General features: G+C 46.7%; 1 protein-coding gene across 7 annotated transcripts in view; it reads left to right on the top strand.

The window, feature by feature from the left end:
• Amph (amphiphysin) overlaps window positions 1-22,758 on the top strand; it is a 265,780-nt gene that overhangs the window by 194,409 nt on the left and 48,613 nt on the right. The window lies entirely within an intron of this gene.

Consider the following 22,758-nt stretch of genomic DNA (forward strand, 5'->3'; position numbering starts at 1 on the left):
TTTCTCCATTAACTAAATAACCCTGACGGCAACTTAAGGGAGCCATATGGGTATTTTGTGCGCTTTGTGTTTGCGGTGACTGCACTTCAGCAACAATTTTGTACAATTTATCTTGAGCAAGCTGCCATAAGAATTTGTTTCGGGATTAAGGCTGGCGCGATGCATTTGTCAGAGAGACATTGCGTATTTATTTACTTTTGCTTAGAAATGCGGCGTAGAATAATATGTACAAGTCCCCGAGCCTTCTCTTGAGAACAGCATCCCTGTACTGCCATCTGAAGAGACATGCAGCAGGCGTGCCAACCATTGTTGGCACGCCTGGTTTATTTTCCAGCGAAGGTGGGGTCGCCACTAGGTGCGATATAAAGAAATACGCGATCTGAATTTTGACGAAACTGTATTGAGGGCGAGCTCCACCACTGGAAAAGCTGGTGCCACCGTCGGCGTGACGTGGCATGAGGGATCACGTGGACACAGTGACCGCATTGGCTGCCTCGGAAGCGCCGAAGCGAGCTGAAAACGGAAGTTCAAAAAGTCCCACCTGCACAGCAGTTCTTATTAAGCGGTGACGCTTTCCCACCTTGGGTGTCTGCTTGACAACATTTGAAAGCACTATAATAGGTAGTGGCTGCCTTTGGAGGCATGCAGCGTGGTAGTCTACTGTTCGGTGCCACAGTGCCGGACATACACAATGAAGCCCGGTGTCAGCCTCATTCACACGTAGCTGCAGGACAAGCTGTGTGAAGCTTGGCTCTCAAAACATAGAACCGGCAAACAGCCATCGGCTACCACGTGGGTATGCAGCAGGCATGGACGCAAGGAAGATTTCTGCTACGGCGCCAGAACTGCCATGTTCGGCGAGTAGCAGAAAATGCGCAGTGAGACGCACGCCCGCGCTCGCTGCCCAACCAATGTCATGACACTTTGGTCTACAAACTTGTTGATGCTAGATACTGGCAAGTTCACTGGAATGGAAAGGGAGCGGTAAGAAGCACATTAAAAGAAAGCATGGCATATATGGTCATGTTTGTGTTATGAATTAACACAGTGGATTACGAAACAATATCAGTGAGAAATCACGCGTTGAGAATACCGTTAAACATACAGTGCGACACTACTTGAGAAATATTGAAACGTCCAATAAGTTAAAAAAACAAGATTGAATCGTCGCGACGGCACATCGCAGTCCCCATAGGCGTCGAAGTATATATAACTAAATTATTTTTGAACAGCTCTGATAGTGTCCACACAACAATATTTGCTTGTGCACTGTCAAATGTTCGTATTCTGTGGCCTAAAGCTCGCAGCACATTGCAACAATATGCTCGCAGTGAAAGTGAAATGTTGTGCGCAGACATGCATGCAGACGCGTAGTCGGTCGCTGCGAACCCGTGCGATTGCAGCATTGAGGCATCAATCTGTTATGATCCATTCGGTTATACAGACAGCCCACCATAAGGACATATTTCACAAAGTTTGCTCTCAGCGTTTGCTTACTTTTCATGCAAGAAGCCGGTTCGGGAGACTCCGCGGCGACCACGCGCAGTGGCATTCACTGTACGTATTCGGTAAACAGATAGCGTCTGTAAGCGATTCTGTGTTTTCAGTTTGCCCAAGATAAAAAACTTCCCTCGTTTTGAGAGTACTTACAGAAATGTCGAGGAGGGCTGCTGCTTAAGCCGTAAGCCGTAAGGCAAACCTATGAGGAGCGCGCCGCATGATCCCTCATACTACGCAAAGGAGACTCTTCTGATTGATGGCGACTCCGTAAGTCCTCGCCCCCAATAGAGTTAACCAGTGCATCGAAATTTGGAGAGCATGTTAGACATATCGAGGTTAATGGGTGCGCAAAATTTGAAGCGTGTACAGGGCAGTTAGGGTTTCAACGGCACATCATTTCAGAATAGTCTGACTGAAATTTGGTAGTGATTAGGGAGGAGCATACTGGAGAAAGTTCAGAGTTGTTGGCACTTGAGGACCGTCTTAAAACACAAAATATGTGCTGGACGCTTGCTGGGGTCACGAAAACGTTTGCGGTCAGGCAGCTGTGATGCCTGTGAAGCTGAAACTGCATAAATTTAAAATGCATGCTTAAAGACTTACGGCAGAGAGATTTGAAACTTGTAGCTACATCGCAGCTGGCATACCGGCATAGAATTGTTTGTTTGTAAGCTAGCAAAGTTCAGTCTATTGACATTTGTACTTGTTTACCTTTTTCGAGTGACACCTTTTCACCATCTAACAAATGTTATTGCTCAGCGCAGGATGTGCCCGCATGTATCAGGTTTCTCTAATGTTATCGATGGTTTTTTGTGCTGTCCGTTGTCACTGAAACTTGCGTAATCTGATTGCATGTGTGTTGTGTCGGCAGCGGCAGGCAAGCGGGGGCCCGCGACCAGCAAATGCGCGGCGAGCGCCGACGCAGAGAGGGAGACGCGGAGCTAACTGCTTCTGATGAAAACCGGACAAGGACTGAGCCGGCTCGTGGCCGTTTATTACTAAAAAGGGGCTTCACACGCCAGATGACACCTGATTGGTCCAAGCTTGTCAAATGACAGAAGGGGGGTACGCCATCTAGCTAGACTACTCCGAAACATAAATGTATGATAACACGGAGATTTGGCAGGGGGAGATACTATACCACATCATCCCCCCCTGGAAACAAAGTAAGCATACAGTGAAACGCGCACACAAGACGCGCACTTAAGTCCAAAGACAAACTCAGTTTGTTCCCCCCCACGTTCACACACACGCGCACCAGTTGCACACAAGGCACGCACTTAAGTCCACAACAAATTCAGTCCGTCCCCGCCCAAGTTCACACACACGCGCACCAGACTTGGGCACCAAAACACAGGCAGTCACTCAAAACAAAATCTGACAAGGAACACGGCACAAGACTCACTGCACCGCAACAAGGAACACATTTTATACCTGTGTGAACGAAACATGTGAACTGTCTCCTAAATGTCACAGCGAGGCCCCTAGCCGTGGCATTTAGAAGACGGCAATACGCTCTACACTCAAGAAACATAATCATCGAGCCACGGAGGCCGTTTTCTGTCACGATGAGGACGCGTGCGTACCTCAGGAGAACTTTGGGGGTTGCAACGTGTATTGGTCGACTTTAAAGACCCAGTCGTCCCACTACTATTTCCCTCCTCCTGGTTGGACAATTGAATGTGGTTGTCGCTCAAAGCTGGAGAGGGTTGCCCAGGAAGCTCCTCTCGACGTCCCAACAAGTCCTGGGAGGCTACCGATTCCCCCATGGAATCAGAAACGATTGCTGACTGTGTAGACTCGGAAGTGATACAGTCAGACGAACTACCTAACTGAAGCTTATGACTATGAAAGGACGGTGTCACGCCAGACGAGTCATCGGAATGACTATTCAGGTTTGAATATGAGTACAAAAAATCTTTATCAGTTGTGGACAATGTCCTATGTTTTGAATTATCTACTACTGTGGTTAATTTAGACGTATTCCACGTCTTCCCATCACTGAGTACAAAAGTGGATGGTCCTACCTGGGCCTTCACTGTACGAGGTTTACTGTACTTGAAAAATCCTTTCTTGGCAAGTTTTACTTTGACGGTGTCTCCCACCTTGATACAAGTTGCCTGAGCACCTCTACGTTTGTCTACATACTGTTTAGTTTGCCCCTGTTTCTGCGAGACTGTCTCGCGAACTTGACTGTTATGAACCGCTGTGTGCTTATGCAACCTAAAGTTGCTAATATCTATCTTCGAACGAGGTTGACAACCATGAAGTAGTAAAGCTGGCGAGAGACCCGTTGTAGCATGTGGCATAATCCTATAGGAACCCAAGAATCCTGAAATGCTTTTCGAAGCATCTCGACCTTCAAGCCTAGCTACCTGCAGATGTTCCTTAATGACTCGGTTGAACCTTCCTATTTGACCATTTCCCTGAGGATAATAGTTGGAGGAGAAAAAAATGAGAGATTCCCTTTTCCTTTAGGTAATCTTGGAATTGTTTTGAAACAAACTGCGGACCATTGTCCGTAACTATAGAGTCTGGCAAACCTTCACGGCTGAAAGCCCAGTCAAGAAGCTTAATGACATCATCTGTGGAGATGGAATTGGTACAAAGTACTTCTGGCCACTTTGAGTAGTAATCAACTAGGGTGACTAGATACCTAGGGTAGGACGTGTTTAATGGACCAATGATGTCCATTCCAAATTTCTGCCAAGGCCCGTTCGGCCATTCGACTGGCTGCAATGGAGCTACATGAGGCTTTGCAGACTTGTCTGCCAGCTTACATACATGACAATGCTTTACATACTGTTCAACAGTGCTATCCATCTGGGGCCACCAATAGCGTTCACGAAGGAGCTGCTTGGTACGTACTATGCCCTGATGATTTTCATGTGCCAGCTGTAGAAATGTCGGTATTAGAACACTGGGTATTACGACACGATCACCACGCATGATTAATCCATCTACAAAAGACAATTCTTCATTTACATGAAAGTAAGCTATTAAAGCATTGTCTGTTTTTCTTAGAAGGCCAACCCTCTGCTAGGCATTTACTGACCTTCTGAAGAGTTTCATCTGTGCTCGTAGCAAGTTGCACTGTTTCCTTGTCAACGACCAATGTAACTAAGGATACTATTTCTTCCTCCTGAACTACATTCTGCGAATCCTTTACTGGAAGTCTAGACAAGGCATCAGCTACTAAATTTTCTGATCCTTTGCAATATTCAATCTGAAAGTTGTAATACAGGAGCCTGGCTGACCATCTCGAAATGCGAAGAGGTCGACGACCTTAGTCGCTAGCGGACAGTAATGCAACTACTGCTTGATGGTCAGTTTGAAGAGTGAACCGTCTACCCCAGAGGTAAACATGTCATTTTTCACATGCAAACAGACATGCTAGCGCTTCACGCTCTCCTACAGAATACTTTCGTTCAGCTACCGACAAAGTTCTAGATGCAAAAGCTACAGTTTCTAACTTAGAACCATACGGTTGTTGTAACACAGCACCAACACCAACATCAGATGCATCAGTCGGGACTACCACAGGCAATTCAGGGTTGAAAATCTTAATGACAGGGGAACATGTAAGACGAGCTTTCAACTGACTGAAGCCACGTTGTGCATCATCAGACCAAGCAAAATTTTGCCCTTGCCTGAGCATGAGGTGAAGCGGTTCTACAAGTTCTGCATAATTATCAATGAACTTGGCATAGTAACCAGCTAATCCTAAGAAGGATTGCAATGACTTAATATCTGTAGGAGCAGGCGCATTCAGGATTGCCTTTACCTTGCTCTCTGTAGGCGAAATGCCTTCAGCTGAAATTTTATGGCCCAGAAAAGTCAGTTCTCTCACAGAGAAGACACATTTTTCATTCAGTTTCATACCACTGTTTGAAATGCAAAGCAAGACTTCTCTTAAGTTAGCATCATGCTCAGGTTTTGTCTGACCCCATACCAAAATGTCTTCAAGGTAACAGACAACATTCTTACAACTCTGCAAGATTTGTGACATCATTTTCTGAAACACTGCTGGCGCGGATGCCAAGCCAAAACAGACACGCTTGAACCTAAATAAGCCTTCATGAGTTATGAATGTGGTGAGATCTCTACTATCTTCTTCCAGTAACAGCTGATGATAAGCAGATGCTAGATCCAGCTTAGAAAAATATGTGGCACCATGAAACATTTGTAATAACTCTTCTACATGCGGCAAAGGATACCCATCAATGACAATTGCCTTATTTGGTTCCCGTAGGTCTACACAGAGCCGGATGGCTCCATCCTTTTTGCGCACCACAACGAATGGAGACACCCACTCAGAAGCCTCGACGCGCTCGATGACGTCGCAGTCCTCGAGACGTCGCACTTCATTTGTAACCTGGTCACGGAGAGCCAGGGGTAGTCTGCGCAACTTTGAAGATACTGGTTTCATACCTTGCCGCCGATGTATTCGGTGCACGAAGTTTTTGACGAGACCCAACTCGCCACTGAAGAGGTGATCAAAACCCGGAGGCACACCTATGGAGCTCTGTACTGGAGGAAGCGAAGCCAGGCAGCATGTCAGCGACGTACCGTCGATTTGTATGCCCAAGCGCTGGATGGCATCAAGACCCAACAGCGATGTTCCTGTAGACGTTACGTGGAATGTGACTGAGCACGACCTTTGAAGAAACTGGACAGTGGCTTGGAAAAGGCCTTGAATGTCGATGCGTTGCTTGGAGAAATTCCTCAAGTCCACTGCTGTTTTTGACAGTCTGTGCTGTCGACCAAAGTGCTTTCTAAAATCTTCGGCCGTCATCAATGAGACAGATGCTCCTGTGTCCACGAGCAGCCGCATGGCGACGCCGTTAACTACGACCAGGACTTGTAAATCCTTTTTAGTTTCCAAAGTGCTCACCGTCAAGACAGACGCGGACGGCTGTCCTGCGGAAGTTGACGAAGACAGCGCCTCTGCAGAAGAGACGTGCTGAACAGTACGGGTTTTTCGGCATACTGATGCAAAATGGCCCAACGTGTGCAGGCACCGCCGGTTCCTTGCTGGACAATTCCTGTACGTTGCAATATGTTTCGTGCTGCCACACGGATCGCATGAACTACGGTCGAAATTAGGGTCTTTCTTCGCATCCTGTGCTTCATTGCGGGTCCCGGAGGAGCCTCGCGGAAAATGTCGCTCATCTGGGCGGCCTCCCGGAAGACGTCGGCCATCTTGGCGGCTCCCCGGAAGAAGTCGGCCATCTTGGCTTGTCGACAGAGCGCCAAGTTATGCTGCCTCGATTCTTTGTATTTTTTCGGAGTCGAACGCGCGGTTCGCTCGATGCAGGGCTTCTAAAGAGCGTCCAATTTCTTCTGCCTTGTCCAGGGACAGGTTTTCGCCATGAGCTAATAACTTTTCGCGAACGCTGGCGTTCGCTAACCCATGTATTATTTGGTCTCGGACGCGCTCATTGTAGGTTGTGCCGAAGTTGCACTGTACCGCCTTCTCCTTCAGTGCGGTCACGAATTCCAGGAATCCTTCTCCCTCGAACTGCCTTCGACTGGTGAATTCGTGCCTCTCCGCCAGAACATTTGTTGACGCAGCGAACAGCCGGTCAAGCCACTGCAAGAGTTTCTGGAACTCTAACGCTAATGGGACCGCATCACTTGACGTTGACGCTGCGCCGGTTAACTGCCTTGCTGCTTCCTGCTCCTCGTCTGCAAAGTACTTTCGTTGTCCCTCACGCCCGAGAGCGCTGACGAGCGTGAACGCTCATCGTGTGTCCGTCCAGTCGCCACCACCGGCCACTTCGAGGTAGGCCTGAAAAATTTTTTTCCATCGATACCATGGAATTAACGGTGGCCCAGGCAATTCAAGAAAAACGGGAAGGTTCGCCGTAGAAGAAGCCATGCCGGGTAGCGTGCAGGAGACAGTGCAGGAGACAAGCCGGAGCTCGCAGCAGGAGCTCGCAGCAGGAATGGGGCAAGGAAGAACAAGGGGGGCGAGAAGGCCTAGGCTCGGAAGCCTCGTGACGCCAAGTGCGTCGGCGGCATTTGCATGCCGTGCAGACACAGGAAGGGTCGCTTCACTTACGAAGCTCGTTGGTTTCCCGGGGCTTCGGTCGGAACCGCAGCGGGAGTCCCACCCTCGTCGCCATAAGATGTTGTGTCGGCAGCGGCAGGCAAGCGGGGGCCCGCAACAAGCGAACGCGCTGCAAGCGCCGACGCAGAGAGGGAGACGCGGAGCTAAGTGCTCCTGATGAAAACCGGACAAGGACTGAGCCGGCTCGCGGCCGTTTATTACTAAAAAGAGACTTCACACGCCAGATTACACCTCCTGATTGGTCCAAGCTTGTCACATGACAGAAGGGGGGTGCGCCATCTAGCTAGACTACTACGAAACATAAATGTATGATAACACGGGGATCTGGCAGGGGGAGATACTATACCACAATGTGTGATGTGAATTGTGCAGAATTTTCTGGAAGACATGCAGGCACCAGCGCTTCCTATGAAACCTTCGATGGATCATGTATAAAAGCCGAAGCGCTTGACCGGCAGATAAGATTTCGACAATTGCCAGCCGTGTTTGCCGCTATCGCAGTGCTTCGAGTAAATTTGCTTTTGAGGGCAAAAGTTCACCCAATAAAAGTTAGTTTCATCATTCACAAATTTGCCGCTATATTATTCACCGTCATTACTATGTGACAACATTCTGTTTAATAATTTTGTCTGCTTATACGGCAGGCACTCATACGATTTAGTCACCCGCTAAAAGAATGGTTCCAAATTTCATTACCTTAAAAGCCCCATAGGGGCATTACTTCAGGGACAGGTGTGCATGTATTCATCATACTTGAGTGGAAGTGACAGGACGTGAGGAAGGGGCTATGGTCTAACTATAGCACCCAAGTCTTCCAAGTCATGAGCGAACAAGTGTGCCTTTGCATTTCATTTATACATTAGTTAGAAATCACAGAGGCAGTGCAGTAGAAGCAATCACTGAGGCAATCACAATGCAGACAAGCTCGGACGGGCATGTCAAGTGACCGTCGTTAATTTTGATAAAGAGAATATATTTGGCTGCCTGAGGGCCAAGAAATACATAATAAATTTTAGTATTGCGAGAAAAAAGAATGTCTTTAACGAAAAATATGGGAGCAGCCCGGTCAGTCCTGCAGAAGAGCTTATTTCGAAATATGCTGAATCCGCATTTCGGTCATCTCCTCCCCCACTGCTCCAAACATACTTACTGATAGAGTACAGGTCAATAGTATCGATTTTAACTAAATATTGCAGAGTATGATACCTATGCAGTAATGTGGAAATTAGGGCTGGTTGGTACATGTCCGAACAGAAAGAGTAACAGCACAAACAATGAGGCATGACTCAGACTCGCGAAACGCTGCCAGTTTTCTTTCTCCTATGTTGAAGAGAAAGCAAATTGCGAGAAAGGAACATTGCACTATATTTGTGAAAGTTTATAATTTTTCTCCATATTTGTCAACAGTACGGTTTTCAAATTTGGTCCGCCTGTTTCTATGGAAGTTGTTGAAATTTGAAGCAAATATCTCTGCTCTAGACGGCGCTAAATATTCACGAGAAGCGCTCAAGTGTAGGCCCATTGTTAAATTAGTGGTACTTTAAAACACTTTCTTTAGAAAAAAGCCATCCCTAATTTTCTTCCCCAGGTTAAGTCTATTGACTTGAACTGTAATGCCATCTGGAAAAACATGCTGCATAATTTGTTTTACTGAAGTACTAAAGCACCAAACAGACGACACAAGAAGAGACACGGACGAGCGCTTACTAGCAACTGATGCTTTATTGACAGAAACACACAATATATATGCAAATCTGGCAGCGCAACTCGCACATTGTCGAAAATCACATGGTAACCAGGCGAAAGGCAATAAAATGATGGTAAAAGGTGACAAAACTTGAATAAAAGATGATGTTCGCAACAATGACACGTAGTGTATAGGGCCAAGGACCATAAGAGATAATGGTTACGTGATACACAAAACACGGCTTTCAGGGAAGTATCCCAGGGCCAGTACTTCAGTAACATGCTCCAACTAGCCCAGCAATAAGTTCTGCTTGAATCATTTGTTTTGTTTTGGAATCGCAAAGGGGCGAGAAATCTGAGCGAATAGGTTGACCGCCGCTGTGACATTGGTGCGTGCTCGTGCTTGCATGTTGCTTCCTTTCGCGTCTGAAATGTGCTCCAACATGAAAACGAGTATTGACAAAACACTCGTCGCATTCTTGGGCAGGAATCGCACAATTTCTGCATGGATGCAGCAGTAGAACGGTGATGCACTGCCACATTCTTTGCAGCACTTTCTCTTGATATCGGGATCTTAATAACATGCCCTACATGCGGCTCGTTAGAGACAAAACATAGAGGATGCGAGAACACTGTTTTAGCGATAGTACACAGGGCAGTAGCTTGACAAGCAAGGAGGGATCGCACAGCGCGAGTTGCATTCAGCCAATGCCACATTGGCGCATGCATTGCGAACAACTATAGGAAGGAATATTATACCGTGCGCTTCAACGAACACTTCCAAAATTTTTTAAACATTGCCTGTGGCAGATAGCACAATTCTACTTTATGAGCTGGTCTACTCGAATAGGCGGACATTACTTGCACAAAAGATTGATATGCATAATTGTATAATTAACAGACATTCACTAATTAAGTTTAACTACTTAACTTATGGCCCATATTGGAATTTACAAATTATAGCCATAGAGTTTGCAAGGTGGATCCATTCTTCTGATTATTTCATTCTCATGATCCGGATCCGCGGTCACTACCTGCCCTTAGTAGATGTATTCCCTTACCACTTCCAGTGCCTCACTACCTATCGTAAACTGCTGTTCTCTTCCGAAACTGTTAAACATTACTTTAGTTTTCTGCGGATTAATTTTTAGACCCACCCTTCTGCTTTGTCTCTCCAGGTCAGTGAGCATGCATTGCAATTGGTACCCTGAGTTACTAAGCAAGGAAATATCATCAGCAAATCGCAAGTTACTAAGGTATTCTTCATTAACTCTGATCCCCAATTCTTCCCAGTCTAGGTCTCTGAATACCTCCTGTAAACACGCTGTGAATAGCATTGGAGAGATCGCATCTCCCCGCCTGACGCCTTTCTTTATTGGGATTTTGTTGCTTTCTTTATGGAGGACTACGGTGGCTGTGGAGCAGCTATAGATATCTTTAAATATTTTTACATATGGCTCGTATACACCCCGATTCCGTAATGCCTCCATAACTGCTGAGGGTTCGATTGAATCAAATGCTTTCTCGTAATCAATGAAAGCTATATATAAGGGTTTGTTATATTCTGCACATTTCTCTATCACCTGATTGATAGTATGAATAAGGTCTATTGTTGAGTAGCCTTTACAGCATCCTGCCTGGTCCTTTGGTTCACAGAAGTCTAAGGTGTTCCTGATTCTATTTGTGATTACCTTAGCAAATGCTATGTAGGCAACGGACACTAAGCTGTTCGGTCTATAATTTTTCAAGTCTTTGGCGTCCCCTTTCTTATGGATTAGGATTATGTTAGCGTTCTTCCAAGATTCTGGTATGCTTGAGGTTATGAGGCATTGCATATACAGGGTGGCCAGTTTTTCTAGTACAATCTGCCCACCATCTTTAAAAAAATCTGCTGTTACCTGATCCTCCCCAGCTGCCTTCCCCCTTTGCATATCTCCCAAGGCTTTCTTCACTTCTTCGAGCGTTACTTGTGGGATTTCAAATTCCTCTAGACTATTCTCTCTTCCATTATCGTCGTGGGTGCCACTGGTACTGTATAAATCTCTATAGAACTCCTCAGCCACTTGGACTATCTCATCCATATAAGTAATGATATTGCCGGCTTTGTCTTTTAACGCATAGATCTCATTCTTGCCTATTCCTAGTTTCTTCTTCACTGGGTTTAGGCTTCCTGTGTTCCTGAGAGCATGTTCAATTCTATCCATATTATACCTCCTTATGTCAGCTGTCTTACGCTTGTTGATAAACTTGGAAAGTTCGGCCAGTTCTATTCTAGATGTAGGGTTAGAGGCTTTCATACATTGGCGTTTCTTGATCAGATCTTTCGTCTTCTGTGATAGCTTACTGGTATCCTGTCTAACGTAGTTACCACTGACTTCTATTGCACATTCCTTAATGATGCCCATCAGATTGTCGTTCATTGCTTCAACACTAAGGTCCTCTTCCTGTGTTAAAGCCGAATACCTGTTCTGTAGCTTCATCCGGAATTCCTCTATTTTCCCTCTTACCGCTAACTCATTGATCCGCTTCTTATGTACCAGTTTCTTCCGTTCCCTCTACAGGTCTAGGCTAATTCGAGTTCTTACCATCCTATGGTCACTGCAGCGCACCTTGCTGAGCATGTCCACATTTTGTATGATGCCAGAGTTAGCGCAGAGTATAAGGTCTATTTCATTTCTAGTCTCGCCATTCAGGCTCCTCCACGTCCACTTGCGGCTATCCTGCTTGTGGAAGAAGGTATTCATTAGCCGCATATTATTCTGTTCTGCAAACTCGACTAATAACTCTCCCCTGCTATTCCTAGAACCTATGCCATATTCCCCCACTGACTTGTCTCCAGCCTCCTTCTTGCCTACCCTGGCATTGAAGTCGCCCATCAGTATAGTGTGTTTTGTTTTGACTTTACCCATCGCCGGTTCCCCATCTTCATAGAAGCTTTCCACCTCCTGGTCATCATGACTGAATGTAGGGGCGTAGACCTGTACGACCTTCAATTGGTACCTCTTATTAAGTTTGACAACAAGACCTGCCACCCTCTCGTTAATGCTATAGAGTTCCTGTATGTTACCATCTATATCCTTATTAATCAGGAATCCAACTCCTATTAGGCTATAGAGTTACTGTATGTTACCAGCTATATCCTTATTAATCAGGAATCCGACTCCTAGTTCTCGTCTCTCCGCTAAGCCCTGGTAGCACAGGACGTGCCCACTTTTTAGCACTGTATATGCTTCATTTGTCCTAACCTCACTGAGCCCTATTTAATGCCAGCTAATTCCTCCAATAGCACTGCTAGACTCGCCTCACTAGATAACGCTCTAACATTAAACGTTGCCAGGTTCAAATTCCAATGGCGGCCTGTCTGGACCCAGGGATTCTTAGCACCTTCTGCTGCGTCACAAGTCTGACTGCCGCCGTGGTCAGTTGCTTCGCAGCCACTGGGGACTGAGGGCCGGCATTTGATTTTTGTGTTCATATAGGAGGTTGTGGCCAAGTACTGCACCAGTGTGGCCAATCCTGCTTTGGTGAGGGAGTGCTTTACCGGTTCTGGTCACCGAAATCAAACCGCACTCCAAGCCTCTTTATGCAATTTTATCAACACACGGATTTTTTTTTATCCGGTGGAAAATTGCACGGCACCGCGATTTGAACCACAGTCCTCTTGCATGCCAGGCGGATGCTCTACCTCTACGCCACCGCTGCACCTATATATTATATCCGTGACCTATATATTATATAGGCGAATGAGACTGATGACGTCGAGGTGAGAGCGAGCAGCTGTAGCAGGGGCGTCAGCGGCAGTGGGTTCATGGCGGGCGGCATAGGGGACGGAAAGTAAAGAGGTGCGGGAATAAGTCGCGGCGTATGTCTGAGGAGGTGGTGGTCATCGGTTGCGGCAGTGACAAGCTACGGGGCCGATGCGACAGCAGTGGAAGCAGATCAGCCCGTCATCAGGGGTATGCCATTCGGATGGGTTGCGGCGAGATGTGGCAGAAAAGGACTGCCGGGGACGAGGAGGGCCTGTAGAGAACTGGGGAACACTGGGTTGAGGCATTGAACACACAGAATTCAGACCCATGTTCTCAAGTTCCTGTCCGACTACGGCCTGATTCATCGCAATCGTGGTTGCTAGCAGATCGGGAGGTGTCTCGGAGAAAGCTGGTGAACAGACGGCCTCGAACTTGCGGCGAACAATAGGGGTTACGTCATCACAGGTGGTGGTCTGACGCGGTTGACCCTCACATGTCGGTGTTGCAGCAGTGTTGGGTAGCCGCGTGATGTGGTGTGTGATATGGCGGCTCTTAGCTTGCTCAAGGCGCCGGCATTCTTTTATGATGGCATCGATAGTCAAGACGTTGCCAAAAACAAGCACATTGAAAGCGTCATCGGCGATACCTTTTAGAACATGCGCCACTTTATCTGCTTCAGACATAGCATCGTCAGCTTTGCGGCATAGAGCCAAGACGTTGAGGATGTATGAAACGTATGGCCCTGTAGATGTCTGAACACGAGACGCAAGAGACTTTCTTGCGGCAACCTTGCGGCCAATGGAGTCGCCAAACAGTTCCCGTAGCTTTTCTTTGAAACTGTCCCAACTGGTTATCTCACCATCATCATCATGCGTTTGGTGCCACGTGCGTGGAGTGCCGCTGAGATAAAAGATGACATTTGCGAGCATAATCGTTGGGTCCCACCTGTTATTAGCACTGGCGTGTTCATAGAGCTTGATCCAATCGCCAACGTCCTGTCTCTCCAGGTCAGAGAGCATACCAGGGTCGTGATGTTGGGCAACCGTGACGATTGTAGCAGTTAGACAAGCCGAAGCCGTTGCAGAGGCGGTCTCGTCACCGGGAGGCATAGTGACAAGCTCAGTGTGCCGACCACTTCGGAGTTCCATGGTTAGGATGGAGATCGCTAACCTCCACCAGAATGTTATGTGTAGAAAGACACAGGCAAAAGAGGCTATTTACAGGCTATTTACACTGCAGCCAGACAGATAGCCAGGCCGACACTCGCCCGCGCCAAAGCACAGACCAACTTCATCATCGTTCTCATGGTGGCTCGTCTCTTGAGTATTCCCGATAATATCGTAACAATATATATATATATATATATATAATATATTCAGCAACACGGTGGACGAGTTACAACAAATGATTGAGGACCTTAACAGGGAGAGTGTAAGAGTTGGGTTGAAGATTAATATACAGAAGACAAAGACAATCAATAGCCAGGCAAGGAAACAAGATTTCAGGATCGCCAGCCAGCCTCTAGTCTGTGAAGGAGTTCATTTACTTAGGTCAATTACTCACAGGGAACCCTGATGATGAGAAGGAAATTTACAGACTAAAACTGGGTTGGAGTGCATATGGCATTGTCAGCTCCTGACTGGAAGCTTACCAGTGTTGACATATGGGGAAGAGACTTGGAGACTGACAAAGAAACTTGAGAACAAGTTAGGACTGCGCAAAGATCGATGGAATGAAGATTGGTAGGCATAATGTTAAGAGACAGAGAAAGAGAGCAGTTTGGATCAGAGAGCAAACGAGTATAGACGATATTCTGATTGACATCAAGAGAAAGAAATGGAGCTAGGCAGGTCATGTAATGGGCCAGTTAGATAACTGTTGGACCATTAGGGTTACAGAATGGGTACCAAGAGAAGGGAAACACTATCGAGGACGGCAGAAGACAAGGTGGAGCAATGAAATGAGGAAATTTATGGGCGCTAGTTGGAATCGGTTGGCGCAGGACAGGGGCAATTGGAGATCGTAGGGAGAGGCCTTCGTCCTGCAGTGGACATAAAATAGGCTGATAATGGTGATATATTTTGATTTGTGATACGTCCAATGATGTATCGTTACCTTATAGTATATCGCCACCGTTGCATGTTTGTATCACTCCAACGAAGGGCTGTACGTCACGCAGCTGAAATGTCAGTAGTCTTGCATGCTTTACTGATGTATGCACGGACTGCAGGATACAAAAAATTGAAATTTGAATGGAATGGAAGCTGAATCAAAGCTTAGGGTGCTTCAGAATGTGAAGTCAAATGTTTAGGTTAGAGACGTCGCCAGTGGTGGAACAGCCATTTCCCCTTTCAACGCAGGTCCGAGCTTAGGCAAAAAGCCGATTTAGAGAAGCAGTGAGCACTTTTGCAGCAGGGTCCAACACACATGTGCATTTACCATATACCGTGCGAATTCTAACTTATTTAACCTATATGTTGTGAAGACAAATTTGTTCATGGCTTACCCTGCAAGCACAGTCGGGAAAGGACGCAATGCACAAAGGTCGCTATGGCCGTGTTCGACGATACAGCACAGGGGATAATTAAGTGAAGATGCAACAGAGTGCAACAGTGACAGCTTGTGGGCAAAGCCTCACCGCAAAACCAATCAAGTACGCGTGCCTGCAGCGAATATGACATCATGCAATATACTCATGTTATGCCACGCACATTAGAGAGTTCTCGAATAGGGGCTCCAAAAAAAGCATCAGCGCCACTTTGGATGCACTAGATGCAAATAGGGTTTTGCGTTGTTGTCGGCGATGCTATTTCACCGAAATTGCCATCAAAATAGCACAGCGACAAAAACTCTACACAAAATCTTTGTGTCTACGAACGTGTCGGCACCTATTGAAGTGGCAGCTCTCGCCGTGTACCACATTCGACCTCACTCGCTAACAGCATTCTTAACTATGCACCACGTGCGATTCTGCTCGCAGAGGCTCTTTTGCAAAGCCCTGCTATCACCCTTAAATATCGAATGAATGATCATATCTTTAATCATTGAATAGGGCATATATACACCTTCGCCACACTCCACATTACCAGGTGGGTTCGATGAACACCAAAATAAAGCACCAGCAAGACGAATTCGATGGGCCCATAGTTTCTCACTGCATAGTGAGAAACTATGGATGGGCCCACTGATCCATACTATATTACAGATCAGTGGACCTGCCTCCTTCTATGGTGATGATAACGCTCTGTTGGCATTAATTTCAATTTTGCTAGCTATGAAGCATCGGCGTGAAGATGGTTTCGCTCTTATGCATGCTTTGGCGCAGGCTCGGAGCAATTTTCTACTAAAATGCTGTTTTGGCGCAGGATGATGTAAAGGACAGCTCTCGGCTGGCACTTTGGCGCAATTGATGCAGCTGTTCCACCACTGCGTCAGCCTTGATAGGTACATAAATTCTTTCGCAGATACATCCACGTACCACACGTAACTGCTGTGGAAATACTCACCCAGCGAGGCCAACTACGCTAGCGGATAGTTTCAGAGTAGCATAAAATTGTGGTTTAATTTTCTTAGGAAAGCTCCTTTAAGATACCACAGAGTCTGCTGAGACCTTATTCTTCTTCACCTAGTCACCTGCTATTTCTGGCTCGTCTTCATTTTCCTATCCTTTGAAGTTTCCTCCTTCCAAGGTGCTTCACTTAAAGAGGTCCTGAACCACCCATCAAGCTTGGTGACGAAACATAGTCTGCGGATAGATAGCATGCACTGCTGTGAACTGCATCTCAGCCAAGTTTTGTTGTCATACGCAGCGCAAGTGGAGTGCAATGTCACCTTTCTCTGACTCTTTTCAACAGAAACCTACTCCTCATTCTCTTCTGGACGCTTTATTTCCTAATAATGCGGATTCCAATACACGGCTGCTATTCATCAATATCTGACGCCAATCAAGAAGCGTGTTAGGATCAATGTACTTCTTCCTACTCTGTGTATATTTCGTGAATTTCAATAAACAGGTTGAAGTAAGCGACAATGTGCTTTCGAATTTCGATAATAGTTACATACTTCCAGAAAGTCACTATTGTTTGCTCACGTATCTCGGCCGCCCGTGTAGAAATTAAACCTTGGCCACCTTGCTCATCAGTGTCGTGGTCGGCGAGTCTTGCAAATTTCGACTAGTTTTGAACACTCAACTGGCATTGAACCACGCGAAGCTTAAGGTTTAGAACACAAGCATTCTTGTCGTCACGTGCTCTGTCCTGGCCGCTCCTGGTTACATGCCTTGGTAGACTTATTGACAGCTCTTGTGGAAAAATGTGCAACTTGGATGTGGCTGCTATCCGTCGGTCAAGCTGGTGAAGGACAAAGCCGATCCGCACTACGTAGCATTGTGAGACAGTATACCACATGGGTGCGAGAACCCACTCAAGCCCTGTCGTGCAGAAAGCATACGCACGTGACATGCGCACTGCACTCATTAACTTCTCAGACAACGTCAGACATGCTATACACTGAGTCATTTTCCTATTTCATCACGTATCGCCCCAATAATAAGCCTCGCCCCCCATTAATTACGATTCCGCGCTATAACAGTGCAGCTGTCAAGCAGCTTTGCAGCACACGGCGAGATGCCCGTTGTCCCCGACATTGATGCAGTGTTCTCTTAAGCAGTCATTTAAGTAACGACCTGTATGCTCCTATCTATACCCTTCCACAGGAGAGTGGAATCACCAGCCGTGGTTGCTCAGTGGCTGTGGTGTTGGGCTGCTGAGCACAAGGTCGCGGGATCGAATCCTGGCCACGGCGGCCGCATTTCGATGGAGACGAAATGCGAGAACGCCTGTGTACTTAGATTGAGGTGCACATTAAAGAACCCCAGGTGGTCAAAATTTCCGGAGTCCTCCACACAGCATGCCTCATAATCAGAAAGTGGTTTTAGCACATGAAACCCCATAATTTAATTTAATCTTTACGGAGATTGGAATTCTATAAATCGCACCCTTTTTTTGACACTCAGCCAATTTTACTTTGTGGTTCACAAGGCAACATGAATTTCTGCAAAGTAGTTCCGTTAAATTGCACAACCTGAACAACTTCAAGAGAGCGGAAGATACTACGTTAACGCTCGACTTTTGTGCTACTTTCTTAAGAGACATGGAATGGGCATCCGAGGCAACTTGCTAAATGTGATTCAAAGTTATCTGTCGAACTACACATTTCATGTTCGGATTGGTAACTTCCTTTCTCGTCTGTTTACTCAGGAGACTGGTGTGCTACAAAGTGGAGTGCTGAGCTGTACTTCATTCCTTGCAAAATTGAATTCGCTCCATACTATCATACCACGTACAATGTTTTATTCTGTATATGTGGATGATATCCAAATAGGTTACAAGTCATGTAATCTTTGTATCTGTGAGCGACAAGTGCAGCTTGGCCTGAATAAATTGTCTGAGTGGGCAGACGAGAACAGTTTTAAACTAAACCCTCACAAAAGTATTTGCATTCTCTTCTCCAATTAGAGAGGTGCAATACCGGAGCCTGTTATTGATCTTAATGGAGAACAGCTATCTGGGAACCATGAACATAAATGTCTAGGCCTCATTTGAAATTCTAAACTAACTTTTATTCCACACTTGAAATATTTGAAAATGAAGAGCTTGAAGACAATGAATCTACTGAAGCTCTTGTCCCACGCATCTTGGGGAAGTGCCACAAGATTCCTCTTGAGCTTGTAAAAAAGTCTTATACAGTCACCTCGTAGCGCAAGCTTCGTAGCGCAAGCTTCGTGTGTGGCGTCACTATATCAGAGCATAGTTAGATATCACAAGACGTCACACAGGAAGCTTGCGCTACGACATTCCTTCCCACTTAGATTGAGTCCGCACTTCACTTCCTAAAGTCTTCATGCCTAAACCTATCCGGCGGACGTCGCGCACGGCCGCTTCGTCGAGGCATATCTTCGGGCTTGCTTGGAACTTCTGTGCTCTGCTCTGCTGGGGATGTGTGAAGTCGTTGTTGCCATAGTCGGAGGGTCGGTTGAAGCCTGAGGAGTTGGACTCTGCATAGAGTCTCATAATGCAGATTCCGCGGGTTCTGCGGCAGCCATCGGGAGTCTTGTAGGGGTGACTACGGGATCGGTATCTGGCGGTTGTTGCGGCTCAGCCAGGCGCCTTGTGTCGGGAAGTAGCTGCAATGGTTCAGCTGAGACAGGTCTCGCAAAGGAGTGACGCAAATGGTCAGCATGCACAAAGCGCACTTCACCCGCCACATTCACAAGATATGTCACTGGGCTTACAATCTGAGTAACTACACCGTCTTCCCAAGCCACATTTTCACCACGAACGCATTTAACAAACACTTTGTCACTCACTAAGAATCCACGTTCAGTACCCGTTCGAAATTGGGTGATAGGGCGGCGTTCTTGTATGTTTTATGTTATTCTTAGCCAAGAAGTCTTCGAACTCTTGTGATACGAATTGCGGCCCATTATCACTCACAATTTCGTCGGGAAATCCGTACACCGCGAAGACGCTTTGAAGTTTGGAAATCATTTGTCTTGTGACGGTTGAGGTCATTAGCCATACTTCAGTCCATTTAGAATAGGCGTCCACTAAGACTAGAAAGTTAAGCTGTCCTTTCATGGCAAAGTCAACATGCAGCCTTTGCCAAACCTTGGACGGATAAGGCCAAGGGTGTAGTGGTACAGGCTGCGCGGCTGGTTGCACGACTTGGCAAACCCGACAGGTTTGTATGTAATCTTCTACTGCTTTATCGAGACCTGGCCACCAAATGAAGCCTCTAGCCAGCATTTTCATCCTTGAGGTGCCTGGGTGGTCCTCATGTAGCAAGGACAACACAGCCGGTTGCAATGCCTCGGGCACGATCACCCTTGTGCCCCACGTGACACAACCTTGCTCGAGTGATAGCTCTAGACGTCTAGCGTAGTATGGCTGGAGCTCATTAGGCACTTCTGAAGGCCAACCATACCGCGCGTACTCGACCACTCTGCACAGTTTGCCATCCCGTGCAGTGGCCTTAGCTACATCAGAAGAGTTCAACGGAGTGCTTTCGAACACGGAAAAGCATTCCGAACTCTCAGATTTGGGACAACACGGTAGAGGTAGACGAGACACAGCATCAGCCACTTCGATTTCAGCCCCTTTGCGGTACTTAAGCGTATACCGGTACGCAGACATTATCAAGGACCATCTTTGCAATCTCGCAGCTGCTTGCGACGGTGTCGCTTTGTTTTGTCCCAAGGTGCTTACGAGTGGCTGATGGTCTGTGTACAACATGAACTGTCTACCGAAAAGAAACTTGTGGAACTTTTGAAGCCCAAAGATAAGCGCTAGGGCCTCTCTTTCACATTGTGCATAATTTTTCTCAGCTGACGTCAGAGTTCGTGAAGCAAAGGCTATCGGACGCTCTTCTCCGTCCGGTAGCACGTGAAAAATAACAGCTCCAACGCCGTACGCAGACGCGTCACATTGCAACCCAAGCGGCTTGCGTGCGTCGTAGTAGGTAAGAGCATGGCTGTTTACAAGCAGATGCTCAGTCGCTTTAAAAGCATTACTACACTGCTTCGTCCACAGCCATCGTTCTCCCTTCCGTAACAATCTGTACATTGGTTCTGCCATAGATGACACGTTCTTCATAAATTTGCTGTAAAAATTGAGCAGCCCTAAGTATGCTCTTAATTCGGGTACATTTGTTGGCTCAGGAGTGTGCAGGATTGCCTTCACTTTCTCTTCTGTCGGGTAGATGCCATCGGCGCTGACCATGTGCCCAAGGTAAGAGACAGAATCTTGGAAAAACTTACATTTTTCCAGCTTTAACGTTATGTTATGCTCCGAAAGCTTGCCTAGCACCCGCTCGAGCGTTTTTTGGCAATCGTCCACGTCCTGGCCTGCAATTATGACATCATCAATATAACAACCAACATTCGGAATACCAAGCAAAACCTTATCCATCATGCACTGGAACAAAGCAGGGGCACTGGCTATTCCATAAGGAAGTCTGTTATATTGATAGAGCCCCTTGTGCGTGTTAACCGTCAGAATATGTGTTGATTCTGGGCTCAGTACCACTTGTTGGTATGCCGATGACAAATCTAAGACACAAAATACTTTGCCTCCACACAGTGCTGTGAACAATTCCTCTGGTTGTGGTAGAGGGTAGTGGTCTATTTTAAGTACCGGATTTACAGTGATCTTGTAATCACCACAAAGGCGTATTTGATCGCCTTGTTTCTTTGGGACCAGAACCAGTGGAGTTGCTTAATCGCTTCTACTCACAGGCGTGATTACGCCTTGGCTTTCGAGCTCAGCGACGCGTTTGTCTGCTTGTTCGCGCAATGAAAAAGGAAGCGGGCGTGCTTTACAAAACACTGGCGTACAACCCGGTTGCAAAACAATTTGTGCCTCGAAGTTCCTGATAGCACCCAGCGATTGCGAAAACACGTTTGGAAACATTGCGCGAATCTTATCTACTCTGTCTTTGCTGCGCACACTGCAAAGCGATTTCCAATTCAGCCGAAGCTTGTTAAGCCAGGTTCTTCCCAGCAATACAGGTAACTCGCGTTCGCGGTTTTTCACAACGACGATTGGTAAAACTGCACTCTGCCCGTCATAGGTCGCGGTTACATTGCATTGCCCTATAACATCCATTTTCTCGCCTGTATAGGTCTTTAGAACAACCCGAGTAGGTTCACAATGCACATGCGCAAACTTCTCTTTGTACACACTTTCAGGTACAACTGTCACTGCGGCCCCCGTGTCCACCTGCATTGACACTCTCTGGCCCTCCACGTTTAGAGTCACCACATAACCGTTCTTCACAGATGTGTCGACTGTGCAGTTGTACAGAGTGTGCTCTTCTTCGTCTGACGATTCCATTACTGCATGTGCCTTCAGCTCACTTTTGCTCGTTCGACACATGTTTTGAAGGTGTCCAACTTTTGAACATAGTTTGCGCGAGTAGTTTTTATACCAGCACTGTTCTGGCGCGTGTGTCTTGCCACAGTGGTAACATTTTTGTTTCTTGGTCTTGTCTCGCGCCGAGCTTTTACCCTTCGCTTGGTCACGGTCCCTGCGCTGATGCTGGTTAGTTTTCATTTTCACTGCGTTTATGCTCTCCGCGTGGCTTCCTGCTTGTATTGCGGCTGTTTGTTTCGCGGCCAATTCGCTGTCAAGAGCTATTTTGCATGCCCTTTAAAACGTGAGTGCGTCAGCCGTGAACAACGCCTTCTGCGTTTCTTCACTTCGGATCCCAGCTACCAATCTGTCGTGTAGCGCGTCCAGGAGAAATGGCCCGAAGTTACATTTGCGGGCTAGGTGCTTCAACTCTACTACGAAGTCTTCGACACTTTCGTGGTCAAGTTGCACTCGGCGGTTGAATTTGCACCTTTCTGCAATTACAGACGTCTTCGGGTTGTAGTGGCTTTGCAAGAGCTCCTTTACTTCCGCGAAGGTCTTATCTCCTGGTAGCAATGGAACAACCAAGTTTTTGAGAATTTCATATGCTTCTGCACCAATTACTGTCAAGAAAACAGACAGCTTCTTCACTTCCGCTATCTCGTTTGCCCTGACGTCATGCTCAAGTCGTTCGACATAAGATTCGAAGTTCTGAACCTTAGGGTCGTACTCGTCTAGTCTGCCGAGCCGAGACATGGCTTGGTAGGAGAAGTAAATGTGTTACTTGTTTGGATTCCGGATCTCTTGCCAGCCTATGGTAGCGACGCCTCCGGTAGTAGCG

This window comes from Dermacentor andersoni, chromosome 5 (genome assembly GCF_023375885.2).
Source record: "Dermacentor andersoni chromosome 5, qqDerAnde1_hic_scaffold, whole genome shotgun sequence".
NCBI lineage: Eukaryota > Metazoa > Arthropoda > Arachnida > Ixodida > Ixodidae > Dermacentor > Dermacentor andersoni.